Here is a 13,130-nt window from a genome sequence, read left to right on the forward strand (position 1 = left end):
CATAACCCACTTGAATCAAAGTGTGAAATATGATACATCAAGAACTATGTAATATTTTGAACAACCAACAATAAAAATTAAAAAAAAAAGAATATTACTAAAGATAAAAAGGGTCACTTCAGGTTGATAATGGGGCCTGAGATCAAGAGGGAACTGCAGTTCTAAAGATGCATGCACCTACTAACAGTACCTATTGTACATGAAGCAAATTTTGACAGAACAGCAAGAATTAATAGATTCACAGTCGTAGAGTTGTAATTGATTGAATAAGTATATAGAAAACAAGAAAAGACAGAAAACTTGAACAACTAGTTTTCCAATCTAACGGAATTGACATTTGTAGGATACTCTATCCAACAATAGCAGAAAGACCATATAAAAAGGTACCCAAAAAATTAAGTGGAGAGAGACAGAAGATGGTGGAGGAGAGGAAAGCTACATTCAAGCTGCGCTGGGGCTCAAGACCTAAGCAGCAGCTGTACAGCTTCTCAGTGAGGTGGGCAAAAGAAGGATTTCATTAACATTCAATATTGGACATGCAGAGTGGCTTAGGGACTCAGAAACGATAAACAAAAAAGAAATCATACATTGGAGTCAACCCAGTGGCCACATCAGCACCTAATGTTGAGATGCTGACTCACCATAGATGAAGAGAAAACACAGAAAAATCTGAGCTCAAAAATCCAGAGGCTTTACTGTGTACTGGTGCTTGAAAAGCATGCTCTGCATCTCAGCTGGCTTTGGAGGGCTGAGGTAGGCGCTATCTTGGGGTGAGCACAACACAGCAGCGGCTGAGGGAGATGGGAGTCAGAACACTGCATTATACTGGCAGGTGCTTATAGAGTGACCAAGGCTGAGCCTGGTGGAATGTGAATGAAACAGGCAGGGAGGGGACTGAAACCAGGGAGATTCAAACCAAAAGGAGGAAGGGGAGTTGGACTCTCCTCTTCTTTGTGTCTGGGGGCTCACGTGCGTGACCAGCCAAAGTGGGCTAGTAGCCTGAATGGGTGGGGGTGAATATACTCAGGATTAAGCCCAGCAAGGCTGTGCTCCTGGACACCAATGAGTGGAGGGTTTCTTGGTACTCTTCTGAGAACTAGACTCACGTCAGAGATTGGCGACTGTCAAGCCCTTAAATCTAGTCAATCTAATCTCTCCAGAGCAGGCACCACTCAACAGAGTCCCTGAGGCCAGATTAAACCTAAACCCTACCTGCTGGAACTCCCCGCACAAAACTCTGCATAAGCTTTACCCTGGAAGTATACCAGTCTGGTCTGAACAGACAAAACTCCAACCAACAGTACTTCCTCACCCATCCTACCTCATACGTGTAAAAAGAAAATTTGAGTCTTATATCAAACAGCTTCAATCTTAGGCTGTTTCAACTGGCAGCTCAGAGAGCACCACAGAAACAGGAAAGGATTAACAACCCCCACCTTCAATCTATCAATTCTTAACTCCAGAAAAATAGAAAAAAAATTGTTGGGCAGACAGTGACCAGCCAATCTGATCAACTATTTTGGGCATCATATTGGAAATGGTTCCTTCAAGAATTTTAAAATTTTCTTTCGTGTATGTGTGTGTGTGTGTGTGTGTGTGTGTGTGTGTGTAAATTATTGCTGTGCTGATTGGTTCAGGGACATATGTACATACACTTATTTTATTTCTTTTCCCCCCTCATTTTTAGCATTTAAAAAATGTAGTTATTTTTCCTTGCCTTGTCTTTTGAGGGTTTGAATTTTTTGGATTGTATATTTTGGTTTGGTTTTGTATTATTTTCATTTGTTTATTTCTCTTGTTTCTCTTTCTCTGTTCTGCTAATGGCCTAATTCTGTGGTTCTCTCTCTCTCTCTCTCTCTCTCTCTCTCTCTCTCTCTCTCTCTCTCTCTCCCAATACTTTGCTTTTTCTGTTTTTTCCTCTTCCTGTATAAACATCATCTGCTTCATCTCTTCTGCATTCTCTGTTCACATTTTGAAATCGTAAACTCTTTTATAAATTCCTAACACATTTTCCTTTCCTCCCGTTAACTGTATTTTTACCATCTTTCAGAACTAGTTGGCTTATATAACTCCTGCTTCACCATTAATGCTTATACAATTACTACTCCTATGGATGATACAGTTGACATTGGCTTTAAAGACAGATCTAGTTCATGGTTATTTTTATTTTTGTCTTTGTTTTTTAATTTATTTTTAAACTATTGTCAATTGCTGAACCCACCATTCCTGTGTTTTCATGGTAATTAATGTTGAAGAGGTCATAATAGGAACTGGGTATGTACTTTAAGGCTGTGTATTGTTTGCAATGGTTGTTGCTATTGTTCATTTTGCCCCATTCTGTGAGACTAAAAGTTCACAGGATAGGGACTCTGTTGCTGAACTAAACACAACGAAAAGACAGCACATTTTGTTCCACATGTCTATTAATGACAATCTTCAATCTTCAGCTATACTTTAATAAAAAGAATGGGAGAGAAAAAAAAACATAAACTAATTATTAGACTTTGTAACTTCTACCCCATTTATGTTGAGTTTATCATTAATATATTGGATAACATAGTAGACACCTATTGTTGAATTCCTGATCCACTTCACTTTTTTCCCTTTCTTATCTATCTATCTATCTATCTATCTATTTTACTGTGGGTACTGTTGTTCAATGCTGATCCCACCATTTCTATGTAGGTGGCAAATAGTATTACAGACGTCAAAGTAGACAACAGACATTTAGCATAAAGCTGTACATTTCTTGCTGACATTAGTGCTACCCCTGACTCTCCCTTCCAAGAAGAGCTGGAAAGAGATTCGGAAACTTTAAGATCACAGAGGAGAAATCCTGTAGTCCAGAAACACATCTCAACAGTGAATCTCACTTCACGCAAAGTTTACTCCACCCGAGCCCTGACATTACTCCAACTTAAAGAAGTGAAGAGACAAAAGACCCAAGAAGGAACAATCAGAACGGGAACTCAGGTCCCACCCCCTTGACATCTACGTATATATCAAAACAATACCAGAACAAATCATATAATTACATACAAAAGGATATGCATTAAAAAAGAGGTAGAGGAATTCACCTCAGTTGATGTGCAAGTCCAAGACCTTTGAAAACATGAGGAAACAGGCAAACAAGTTTACCCCTAAAATCGACCATCCCCTAACAGAGGATCCCACTGATGGTGAGGTGAATGAAATCACAGAGAAAGATTACAAAAAACTGATTATTAAAATGTTCAATGAACTGAAAGAAGATCTAGGGGAAAGAATTCAGCGAGCACTCACAGGAGATGAAAGACCACTTTAATAAAGGAATAGAAATGTTGAAAAAAAAAAGCAGAACTCCTAGAAATGAAAGACACAATCAACTGAATTGAAAATTCACTTGAAGGCATCACTTAAAGATTAGAAAATAGAATCTCAGCCCTTTAAGACAGAACTTCAGCACTGAATACAGGATACATAGGGCTGGGGTATAGCTCAGTTGGTAGAGTGCTTGCCTCACATGCATAAGTCCCTGGGTTCAATCCCCAGCACCACACACAAAAATAAATAAATAAATAAATAAATAAATAAATGGAAAACTGAAGACAGGAAACATGATCTTAACTACACAGAACACAATAATGGGGCAAAAAACTGTAGAACATGACCAGAATATGCAAGAACTCGGGTACAATATTAAAAGACCAAATCTGAGAATCATTGGGATAGAAGAGAAGATGAAAATACAAACTAAATGCATAAAGAACATTTTCAATGAGATAGTTACAGAAATAGTTACAGAAAAATTTTCCCATATCAGAAATGTGACAGATATCCATATACAAGAAGTTAATAGGACCCTGAGAAGATATATTCAAATGAGAAGCTCATCAAGACATATCATAATCCAAATGCCTAACATAGAAAATAAGGAAAGAATATTAAAAGCTGCAAAAGAGAAACATTAGGTCACACTTAGAGGCAAACCAATAAAGCTCACTTCTGATTTCTCAGTTGAGACCTTAAGTCAACAAGGGCCTGGAATGAGATATTTCCAAGCCCTAAAAGAAAATAACTGCCCAGCCAAGCTTACTATACCCAATAAAGCTTAGTTTCAAATTTGAGGGGGAAATACAAACTTTCCACAATAAGATTATACTAAAAGAATTCCTGAACAATAAGTCAGCACTAAGAAGAATACTTAAAGATTAATTGCACAACGAGGAACTAAAAAACAATTCCAAAGCTCACAAACTAGGGAAGTTCAATACAAAAATAACCTACCAAATAAGAATTAAATTAGAATAAAAAATAGTGAAAAACCCAAATGGCAGGATATTAACATATCCGTGTTAATGCTGATTGTTAAGAAAAGACACAGCTTAGCAAATGGATCAAGAAAAAAGGTCCAACTATATACTGTTGAAAAGAGAGTCATCTTAAAGGGAAAGATATCCGCAGGCTGCAGGTAAAAAAGATGGCGAAAAATACCCCATGCATACAGACCATGAAAACAAACAGGAGTAGCTATTCTTATATCGGACACAGGAGATTTCAAGCAAAAATTAACCAGGCCACTACATCTTAGTAAAGGGAACAATCCAACAAGAAGATATAATAATGGTAAACATTTATGCCCCAAATGTCAACACACCCAATCACATAACATTAACTCCATAGGGCTGGGATTGTGGCTCAGCGGTAGAGCGCTCACCTAGCACAGGTGCGACCTGGGTTCGATTCTCAGCACCACATAAAAATAAAGGCATTGTGTTGTGTCCATCTACAAAAAAAGATTCTCTCTCTCTCTCTCTCTCTCTCTCTCTCTCTCTCTTTAAAAAAAATGATCAAGAATACACACAATAAATGCTGGAGAGGTTGGAGAGAAGGTACACTTGTATGTTATTGGTGGGACTCCAGACTAGAACATCCACTCTGGAAAACAGAATGACTATTCCTCAAAAAACTAGGTATGAAACCACCATATGAATCAGCTATCCCACTTCTTGGTATTTTCCCCAAAGATCTGAAATCAGCATACTACAGTGATACAGCCACCTCAATGTTTATAGCAGCACAATTCACAATAGCTAAATTATAGAGTAAACAAATGATTAGATTAGGAAATTGTGAGATACACACACACACACACACACACACACAATGGAGATCTATGCAGCCATAACAAGAATGAAATTATGACATTTTCCAGTAAAATGGAGAGAAATGGAGAATATCATTCTAAGTGAAATAAGTGAAATGCAGAAACTCAAAGGTTAAATGTTTTCTCTCATATGTGAAAACTATAGTAAAATTAAAAAATGGGGGAGGGAAGTATAGGATAACATTAAGATGAAGGTTATATTAACAATGTAGAAGAAGAAGATGCAGAGGCAGAGTGGAGGGATGGGTAAGGGAAGGATATGCAGAATGAATTCTTTAAAAATCATGTTATGTCCGTATATAAATATATGACAGAGAACTTCACCTTTATGCATAGGTAGAAAGAACCAATCAAGTACAAATTAATATACAAGAGAAAGGCAGTCTAGTAGAGTACAGGAAGGAGAATGGGAGAGGGGAAGGAGGATGGAGGGGTTGAGATGGGCATATCATGAACTGAAATTTAATTTTGAGCATGTGTGTTTGTTGGGATCAACCCAACTTCTATATTTAACTATAAACCTATAATAAAAATTTTTAAATAAATTCAACTTCTAAGAAAAAATGTTCACTGATCACACTGAAACTGTTGAAGTGATCCAGAGTAATGTATCTGGAAAATTTCAGAATCATTTGGAATCAAACAGGCTTCTGAAATGATGCATTATACAAAGGCGATATCAAAAGGCAGAAAGTATTTTGAAGTGTTTTATGAAAATAAAACATGACATCAACATTTGTGGAAAATATATAAAAGAAATTTCCATGATAAAACATCTACAAAAATAAAAGCAAGTGAAACTGAAAGAAGAAAAGGAAAAAGAATATATATGAGAGATCCAACTGGAGACACAAAAACTGGTTCCAGGAAGTGGTAAAAATAATCGATATACCTCTAGCCAGATACATAAGGGGGAAAAGACACAAATTACCAATGTGAGAAACAATACTAACACAAGAAACGAAGGGGAGGGTGGATCATAGACATCTATTAAATCAAAGAAAAAGAAAATGTTGTGAACAACTTTGTGATAATGATTCCCACACCTTAGATGAAGAGAATAAATCCTTGAAAGGACACCAACTACCAAATCTACTCAAGAAGAAATAGTTAACCTGAATGGCATATATTTATTAAGAAAATTGCTCAAATTAAAGTCTTCTCTTATGAAACACTATAGGTCAGATGACTTTGCTGGTGAATTTTGCCAAATGTGTAAGGGAGAAAATACCCAAATTATACAAACTCCTCCAAAATAACAAAAATAACACACACACACACACACACACACACACACACAATTTTGAAAAGGAATACTTGTTACAAAGCTACAGTAATCAAAATGATATACTGGCATAAAAATAGACAAATCAATAGAACCAAATAGAGTCTACAAATACATCCAAATATAAATCAATTTTCAACATAGGTGCCAAACAATTCAATGGGGGAAAAATCTCTTCAATAAATTCTACTGTAACAATTGGATAGATGTATTAACTATTAACTTTAACTCTTATCCCACACCCAAACACACACACACACACACACACACACACACACACACACATACACATACACAAACGTAAAATAATTAACAAAAATCACACATGGAACTAAATGTCAGAGCCAAACTATAAACTGCCAGGAAAAAACATTAAAGCTTAGTGATATTGAATTTGATAAAGATTTCTTGAACTTGTCACTAAAGGCACAAACTATAAAAATTTTAAAAATCAATAAACTAGATGAATAAAATTTTTAAAAATTGCTATTCTAAAGACATTATTAAGAAAATGCAAATGCAAATCACAGACTGGGAGAATCCAGTTGAAAAATTACATCTGATAAAAGACATATCTAGAATCCACAAAGATTTCTTATAATTCAATTTTAAGAAGAGAACCCAATTAAAAATGGCCAAAACATTTTAACAGACCCTTTACCAAAGAAGACCTCGGGAAGGCAAATAAACATATGAAAATATAATCATAAAGGAAATGCAGATTAAAATAACAATGAGATGCAACAATATATTCACTAGAATGTGTAAAATTAAAACGATTGACTGACTGTGGCTGGGCACACACCTATAATTGCAGTGGTTTGGGAGGCTGAGGCAAGAGGATCACAAATTCAAGGCCACTTGTTATTATTGTTCAGTATTTAATCTCCAGTATTATTCAAGCAATTTAGTGAGGCCCTGTTTCAAAATAAAAAGTAAAAAGGGCCAGAGATGTGGCTCAGTGGTTAAGTACTTCTGGGTCAAATCCCTGGTACCATAATAATAATAATAATAATAATAATAATAATAATAATAATGAATGAAAGAAAGAATTAAACATTTATTGAAGAAGGTATTCTGTGTGTATGATACTATACAAAGAAAAAAAAAAGAAGATTGTACCAAGTATTGTCAAGAATTCGAGATAACTGCAACTGCCATACACTCCTCATAGGAACATGAACTGTTACCACTGCTTTTGAAAAGTTTGGTAATTTTTTAAAATGTTAGATATTGGCCATGTAACCAAGCCATTGCTATTCTAGATAATACATATTCACACAAAGACTTGTACATGATCATTCATGATATCTTTATTTATAATAGCCCCAAACTGGAGACAATTAAAATGTACATAAATAATGAATGAATAAACAAATTGCAGTGCATTCATATAACGGGATTTTAATCAGCAAATAAAGAAATGAACTATTGATGCACAAAGGTCATGAATGAATCTCATTATTATGTGGAGTGAAAGAATAAGACAAAAAATGAATGTACATAGTATAATTTCTTTTATAGAAAATTCTAAAAAATGTAAACAGTCTGTAGAGTAAAAATGTAAACTAGAAAAGTAGATCAGGGATTTCTTGGGACTAGTGTGGAATGGATAGGAAGGAGCAACAAGGAACAATTGATTACAAAGTAGCACAAGGAAACATTTGAGGTCAATGGATACACACACCGTCTTGATTGTAGAGATGGCTTCATGGTTATTACATAGGTCAAAACTTTCCAGATGGTACACTTTGAATATGTGCAGTTGATTATACGTCAGTTATATACAAATATTGCACTTTATCATTACATACTGGAAAAATTTTGGCTTCAGCATCAGATATGTGAGTTTGAATGTAACTCTGCTCTTATGATGCAAACTTACATAAGTTACTTCAGTTTTGAGTGTCAATTTCTGTTTGTTTATGTATTAGTAAGAATAATTCTATGTGAGGATAAGAATGTTTCAATGGCTTGTTGTATGATAATGTTTATTATATTATTCTTAAACCTACTTCCATTCCTCTATTCTATGGGCACCCTTCTTGTATTTGACATATGCCCTTGAATAGGTATGTATGTATTCATGTATATGCTTTAAGGTAATGAAAGGATGTTGTGTTATAACTCTTATTTTTCTCTTTATTCTAAATGTTAAGGGTATATTCTTGTTTATCTATAGATATCCAATAAGCTGTTTCTAACTACTGTGTTATTTTCCACATTATGTATCCACCAAACTTGACTCATCAGTTTCCTAAGAGTTGAACACTTCTATGTCCAACTGACTGCTTAAAGAATAAAATGAATATCTTAGTACTTGTCTCCCTATGAACCTGCCCAAAAAGTTTCCTCGCATGTATATCCAAAGTGAGAGAGCTGGACCATAGGACAGACAGGATTCATATTATTCAGTACATCCAGATTTTTCCCCAAAAGTGTTGAATCAATTTAGTCTTCCACCAGCACTTGAAATTAACCATGCTACTAATTTTTGCCAATACAATGGATATAGGATCTCACCTGAATTTGCATTTATCAGATTACTATTAAGTTTGAGCATCACTTTCTACTCTTACTAACTTCTCAGGTTTTCCCTTTGTAAATTACATTCTTATTGCCTGCTCATTTTTATATTGGGTTCATGTCTTTTACTTTTTGAAGTACCATGAAATGTCTGTTAATGTCATTAATTTTATGCATTGTAAAAACTACTCCAGTCTGTCAGCTTGTGAGCTCTAAGGTGTTATTTACTGACTAGAAATCTTTCATTTTAATATAGACACAGGCATCATTTCTTAGCCTAGAATAGTTCTTTAGAAATTTTTTTATTTTATTTGAGAAAAACGTTTCCTCACCCATATCTCATGCATAACCCTCCTACATTTTCTTCTAATAGTTTATGCTTTTGCCTTTTCATCCAACTTTAATCTTTCTGGAGTGCAACTTTTTGGCATTTATTTTTTTCCATACGATGGGACAATGTCTCAATACCATCTGCTAAAGTTTGTTCTGTCTCCTTTATGTAAGTGTTGCCTCTTTACTAAATATCACTCACATTATTTTTATGAAAGAGTAATGCTCCTGGCAGGGTAATGACCCAGAATAATGAGGGTTAAGAGAAATATCCCTGCCCATCCACCCTCAGGAGACCAGTGACACAGCTAATTGTGAGGTCAGCCTTCTGAAGCCACACACAAATAAAAAACCTTACACATACCTAGTGGTTCCAAACAATTTTTTTTGAATCAACTATAAAGAAAGAAGTAGTCTTATTAGGTTAAGTGCAACAGATATATTAAATAAATTCCTGCAATGTTTAGTAGCAGTTAATAGTTTCCATGTAATGTTACATAAATAACATGTTGTGAGCATCATAATTACATTACACATCACATCATAACTATACTTTAGCAATAGCTATTTAGGATGTGCCAATGATGTCCTTTGGTTCCAAAAGGACCAAAAGGTTTTGGAACCAAAGGACATCATTGACAACATCATTTGCACTTCTATACTGTGCAAAAATTATGCAATTGTCCAGGGTGTGGGCCTGTTATCCACAAAGTTTTCCAGCTTTCCTAAAGCCTCCTAAAATTTGTGGAATGGTTTAGGGTACTTGATGTGATATACTTTCTAACTGGAAATTTTTCTGTAAGTAAGGAAAAAATCTAGGCAAAATATTTCTGACTTATGGCTTAATTCAATATTCTATACATAGAAGTCCTAACAACAACAACAACAAAAAGTCCTTGTCTACCTGCCTGAGTGCACACAGGTTTACTGGTTGGAATTTACATACAGAGGGAAATCTTCTTCCATGAAAGTCATGGTCTATTTTTCTTTGCCTTTTTTTTCCCAGAGGGAAATATACTGGAGGCTTCAAGGACTTCTATACTGTGCAAAACTTATGCAATTGTCCACGGAGTGCTTTTCTGAGACCATAGAGCACTGTGTACTTCAATGAGTATTTATTCTTACCCTTGTGTTCTACTGGAAGCTACTTTGAAATTTTGTTGTATGGTTACATTGTCCAATGATGCTAAAGATGTACTTGAACTTTAAGAGCAGAAGATCGAATCAAATCCGTCTAACAACACTTTAGCAATGCTTGTTACTCAGAGATTTCTTGAGTGTTACAGTGAAGCTTGGTGGCAGTAAGGTCTCCAAGAAGGAGTTCTCAGTTTTTCTTTGTGTCCTGATCTTGGTGGAAAACTTGCAAAGATGTATCATGATGGAACAGAAAGAACTGCAACTTGTTTTACAATTTATATAGTTGATATGCTATTTTGCCAAAATTTATGTTCTATCATATTTTAGAAAGTTCTATAAAATGTTCTGTTTTGGAACCAAAGGACATCATGGGCACATCAGAATGGAACACATGCTCTCCCAGGAAGGAAACGTTATAATGTGAAAGAGGCACATATACTTTCCCCTGCTTTTAGTTCTTTTCAACATATATAGACTAAGCTTTAAATAATGGCCAATAACTGAGCCGTGTTGAAATCACAGCTGCAGATTTGGGAAAGAGTTATAAAGGATGCATATGTTGTGGCATATATAGTTGGCGCATGATAACACAACACACAAAATATGATAGAGCACGAATTTTACCACAGAGTACACATCAGATATGTGAATTGCAGAACAGGTAACAGCTGTTTTGATTCTGTAATGGTGAATTACTGCAAGCTTTCACTGATATCAGAACAAAAGAAAACCTATGAACTCCACCTTGCAGACTTGTAGATTAATGACCACTACATCTCAAGATATCTCCTGATGTCTTTTTTTGACTAAGGATGTTTGTCTAATGTGATCTAAACAAAGTGGTAAAATTTCAAACATGCTTTTAGGACAGTAACACAAAAGTTAAAAAAGAAATAAACTTCTGATGAGTGGGGAAAGATCTACATTTTCTCCACACACACACAAAAATCTACACTTTTTTCCTACTGAACTTTTCCTAGGACATGGCACATGGTTATCATTATGTTCCTTGATCTCATAATATTTTGAACATTTCCAAAATCCATATCAGTGACATTGGAAATTCCATTTTGACATTCTAGAGAAAATTTCCTAAGTTAAAATAGCATATTATATGTGAAGAACTTAAGTAGGCACTACATGTCCAAATTGTATGTAATTTTTTTATTAAGTAATATGTAAAGATCCCACATTGTGTATTTAATGATTTACTTCAATATATTCTTTTTACTCAGCCATTATGTATTTCCAATATCATCAAAAATAGTTTATTTCTACTTGCCATAAAATATTCTGAGAAAAACATTTTACTAACTGTAAAATACTAGAGTGTTCTGATCTATTCTGAATCCATTGCTAGTAGCATGATTGAATCTTTACTGACGCCGCAAACAGGTTACTTAAAACCTGTTAATTAAATCTATTAGGAAAAATAGAAAAAAAGCCACATGATCACCACAAAAGGAAAGAAACAAAAATAAGTTAGGATTTACATAACAAAAAGCATTTTCCATTTGAAAAATATTTATATATGAAATTTTCATCAGTTTTATAAAGGTAACAAATTTCATTTACTATAGAGGGACGAATTTAAATATGAACTCAAAATAACCCAAACCGTCAAGTATAAAGATACAGCACAGTGTTCTTAAAAGTAGGCATTTAACCAAACAATAATCTGGTTCATTTAATAATTCATAGATTATAATTATTTTGTCATTCTGACCTGGCTTATTTCCAGTCTTCTTGCAGAAGGTACAATGATGAGCAGGAGTGTGCGCTTGTGATTCCTTAGTAAGTCAAATAACTTATTCAGTGGATGTAGGGATGACTTAGCTTAGCAGAAATCCTCATAATGGAATGGTGTGAAAATGCAAATATGCGATATCCACTTAAGCTTTATTTTTTTATCAATGGCTAAACTATTAGCCTCATTTCTTATGTAGGTATAACATCTTTCCATGTGAGCATTACAAGTTTTGGGTGTTGTAATCCTTATGCATTCCTGTGAAATTGGTCAGGTCTGACTTATTTTCATTTTACAGATGTGGGCCCAAGCCATCCCCCTCCTGCACTGTGCCTTCTCCTCATTTGGCATTTTTGGGGGAGGCAAAAACTATGATTTACATTCAAATAGTCTCATCATCTCATATTCCCTCTACCTAGAATCTTCTTCATTTGGTAAAAACTTATTCATTTTTACTTTTAATTCTGAAATCAACTCATCTCTGAAATAGATTCTACTGAAATAGATTTAATTATTCCTGACTATGATCCTTCTAGCACTTTACTTATAACTGTTGATATAACATTTATTGTATCAGGTCAGTTGATACACACATCTGCTTCCTCCTACTAGGGCAGACATCTTTATATCCCTCCCACAGATCCTGGTACAGGGCCTGGCATGAAACAGCTGTTTAATATTTTCTTCAAATTGAGTGACCCCCACAGACAACGGGTAAGAAAGACTGGGTATTTTGACTATTCGTGTCCTTGAAATAGATCTTGTAGTGGAAGAGAAAAAGGCTTAAGAGTGAAGCAGGATATTAATATAAAATCACAAACAGTGATTAAACATGTAGATAAAGGAGGAAAAGAAAAGGCCCAAATCCAACCCCACCAGCACTGGTGATATCACAGGTGAATTTAATCATAAGCAGGCATACTGCTGGCCATTCAAAGAAAAGAATTTCATTCCTGATT

Source organism: Urocitellus parryii, chromosome 9 (assembly GCF_045843805.1).
Source record: "Urocitellus parryii isolate mUroPar1 chromosome 9, mUroPar1.hap1, whole genome shotgun sequence".
Lineage (NCBI taxonomy): Eukaryota > Metazoa > Chordata > Mammalia > Rodentia > Sciuridae > Urocitellus > Urocitellus parryii.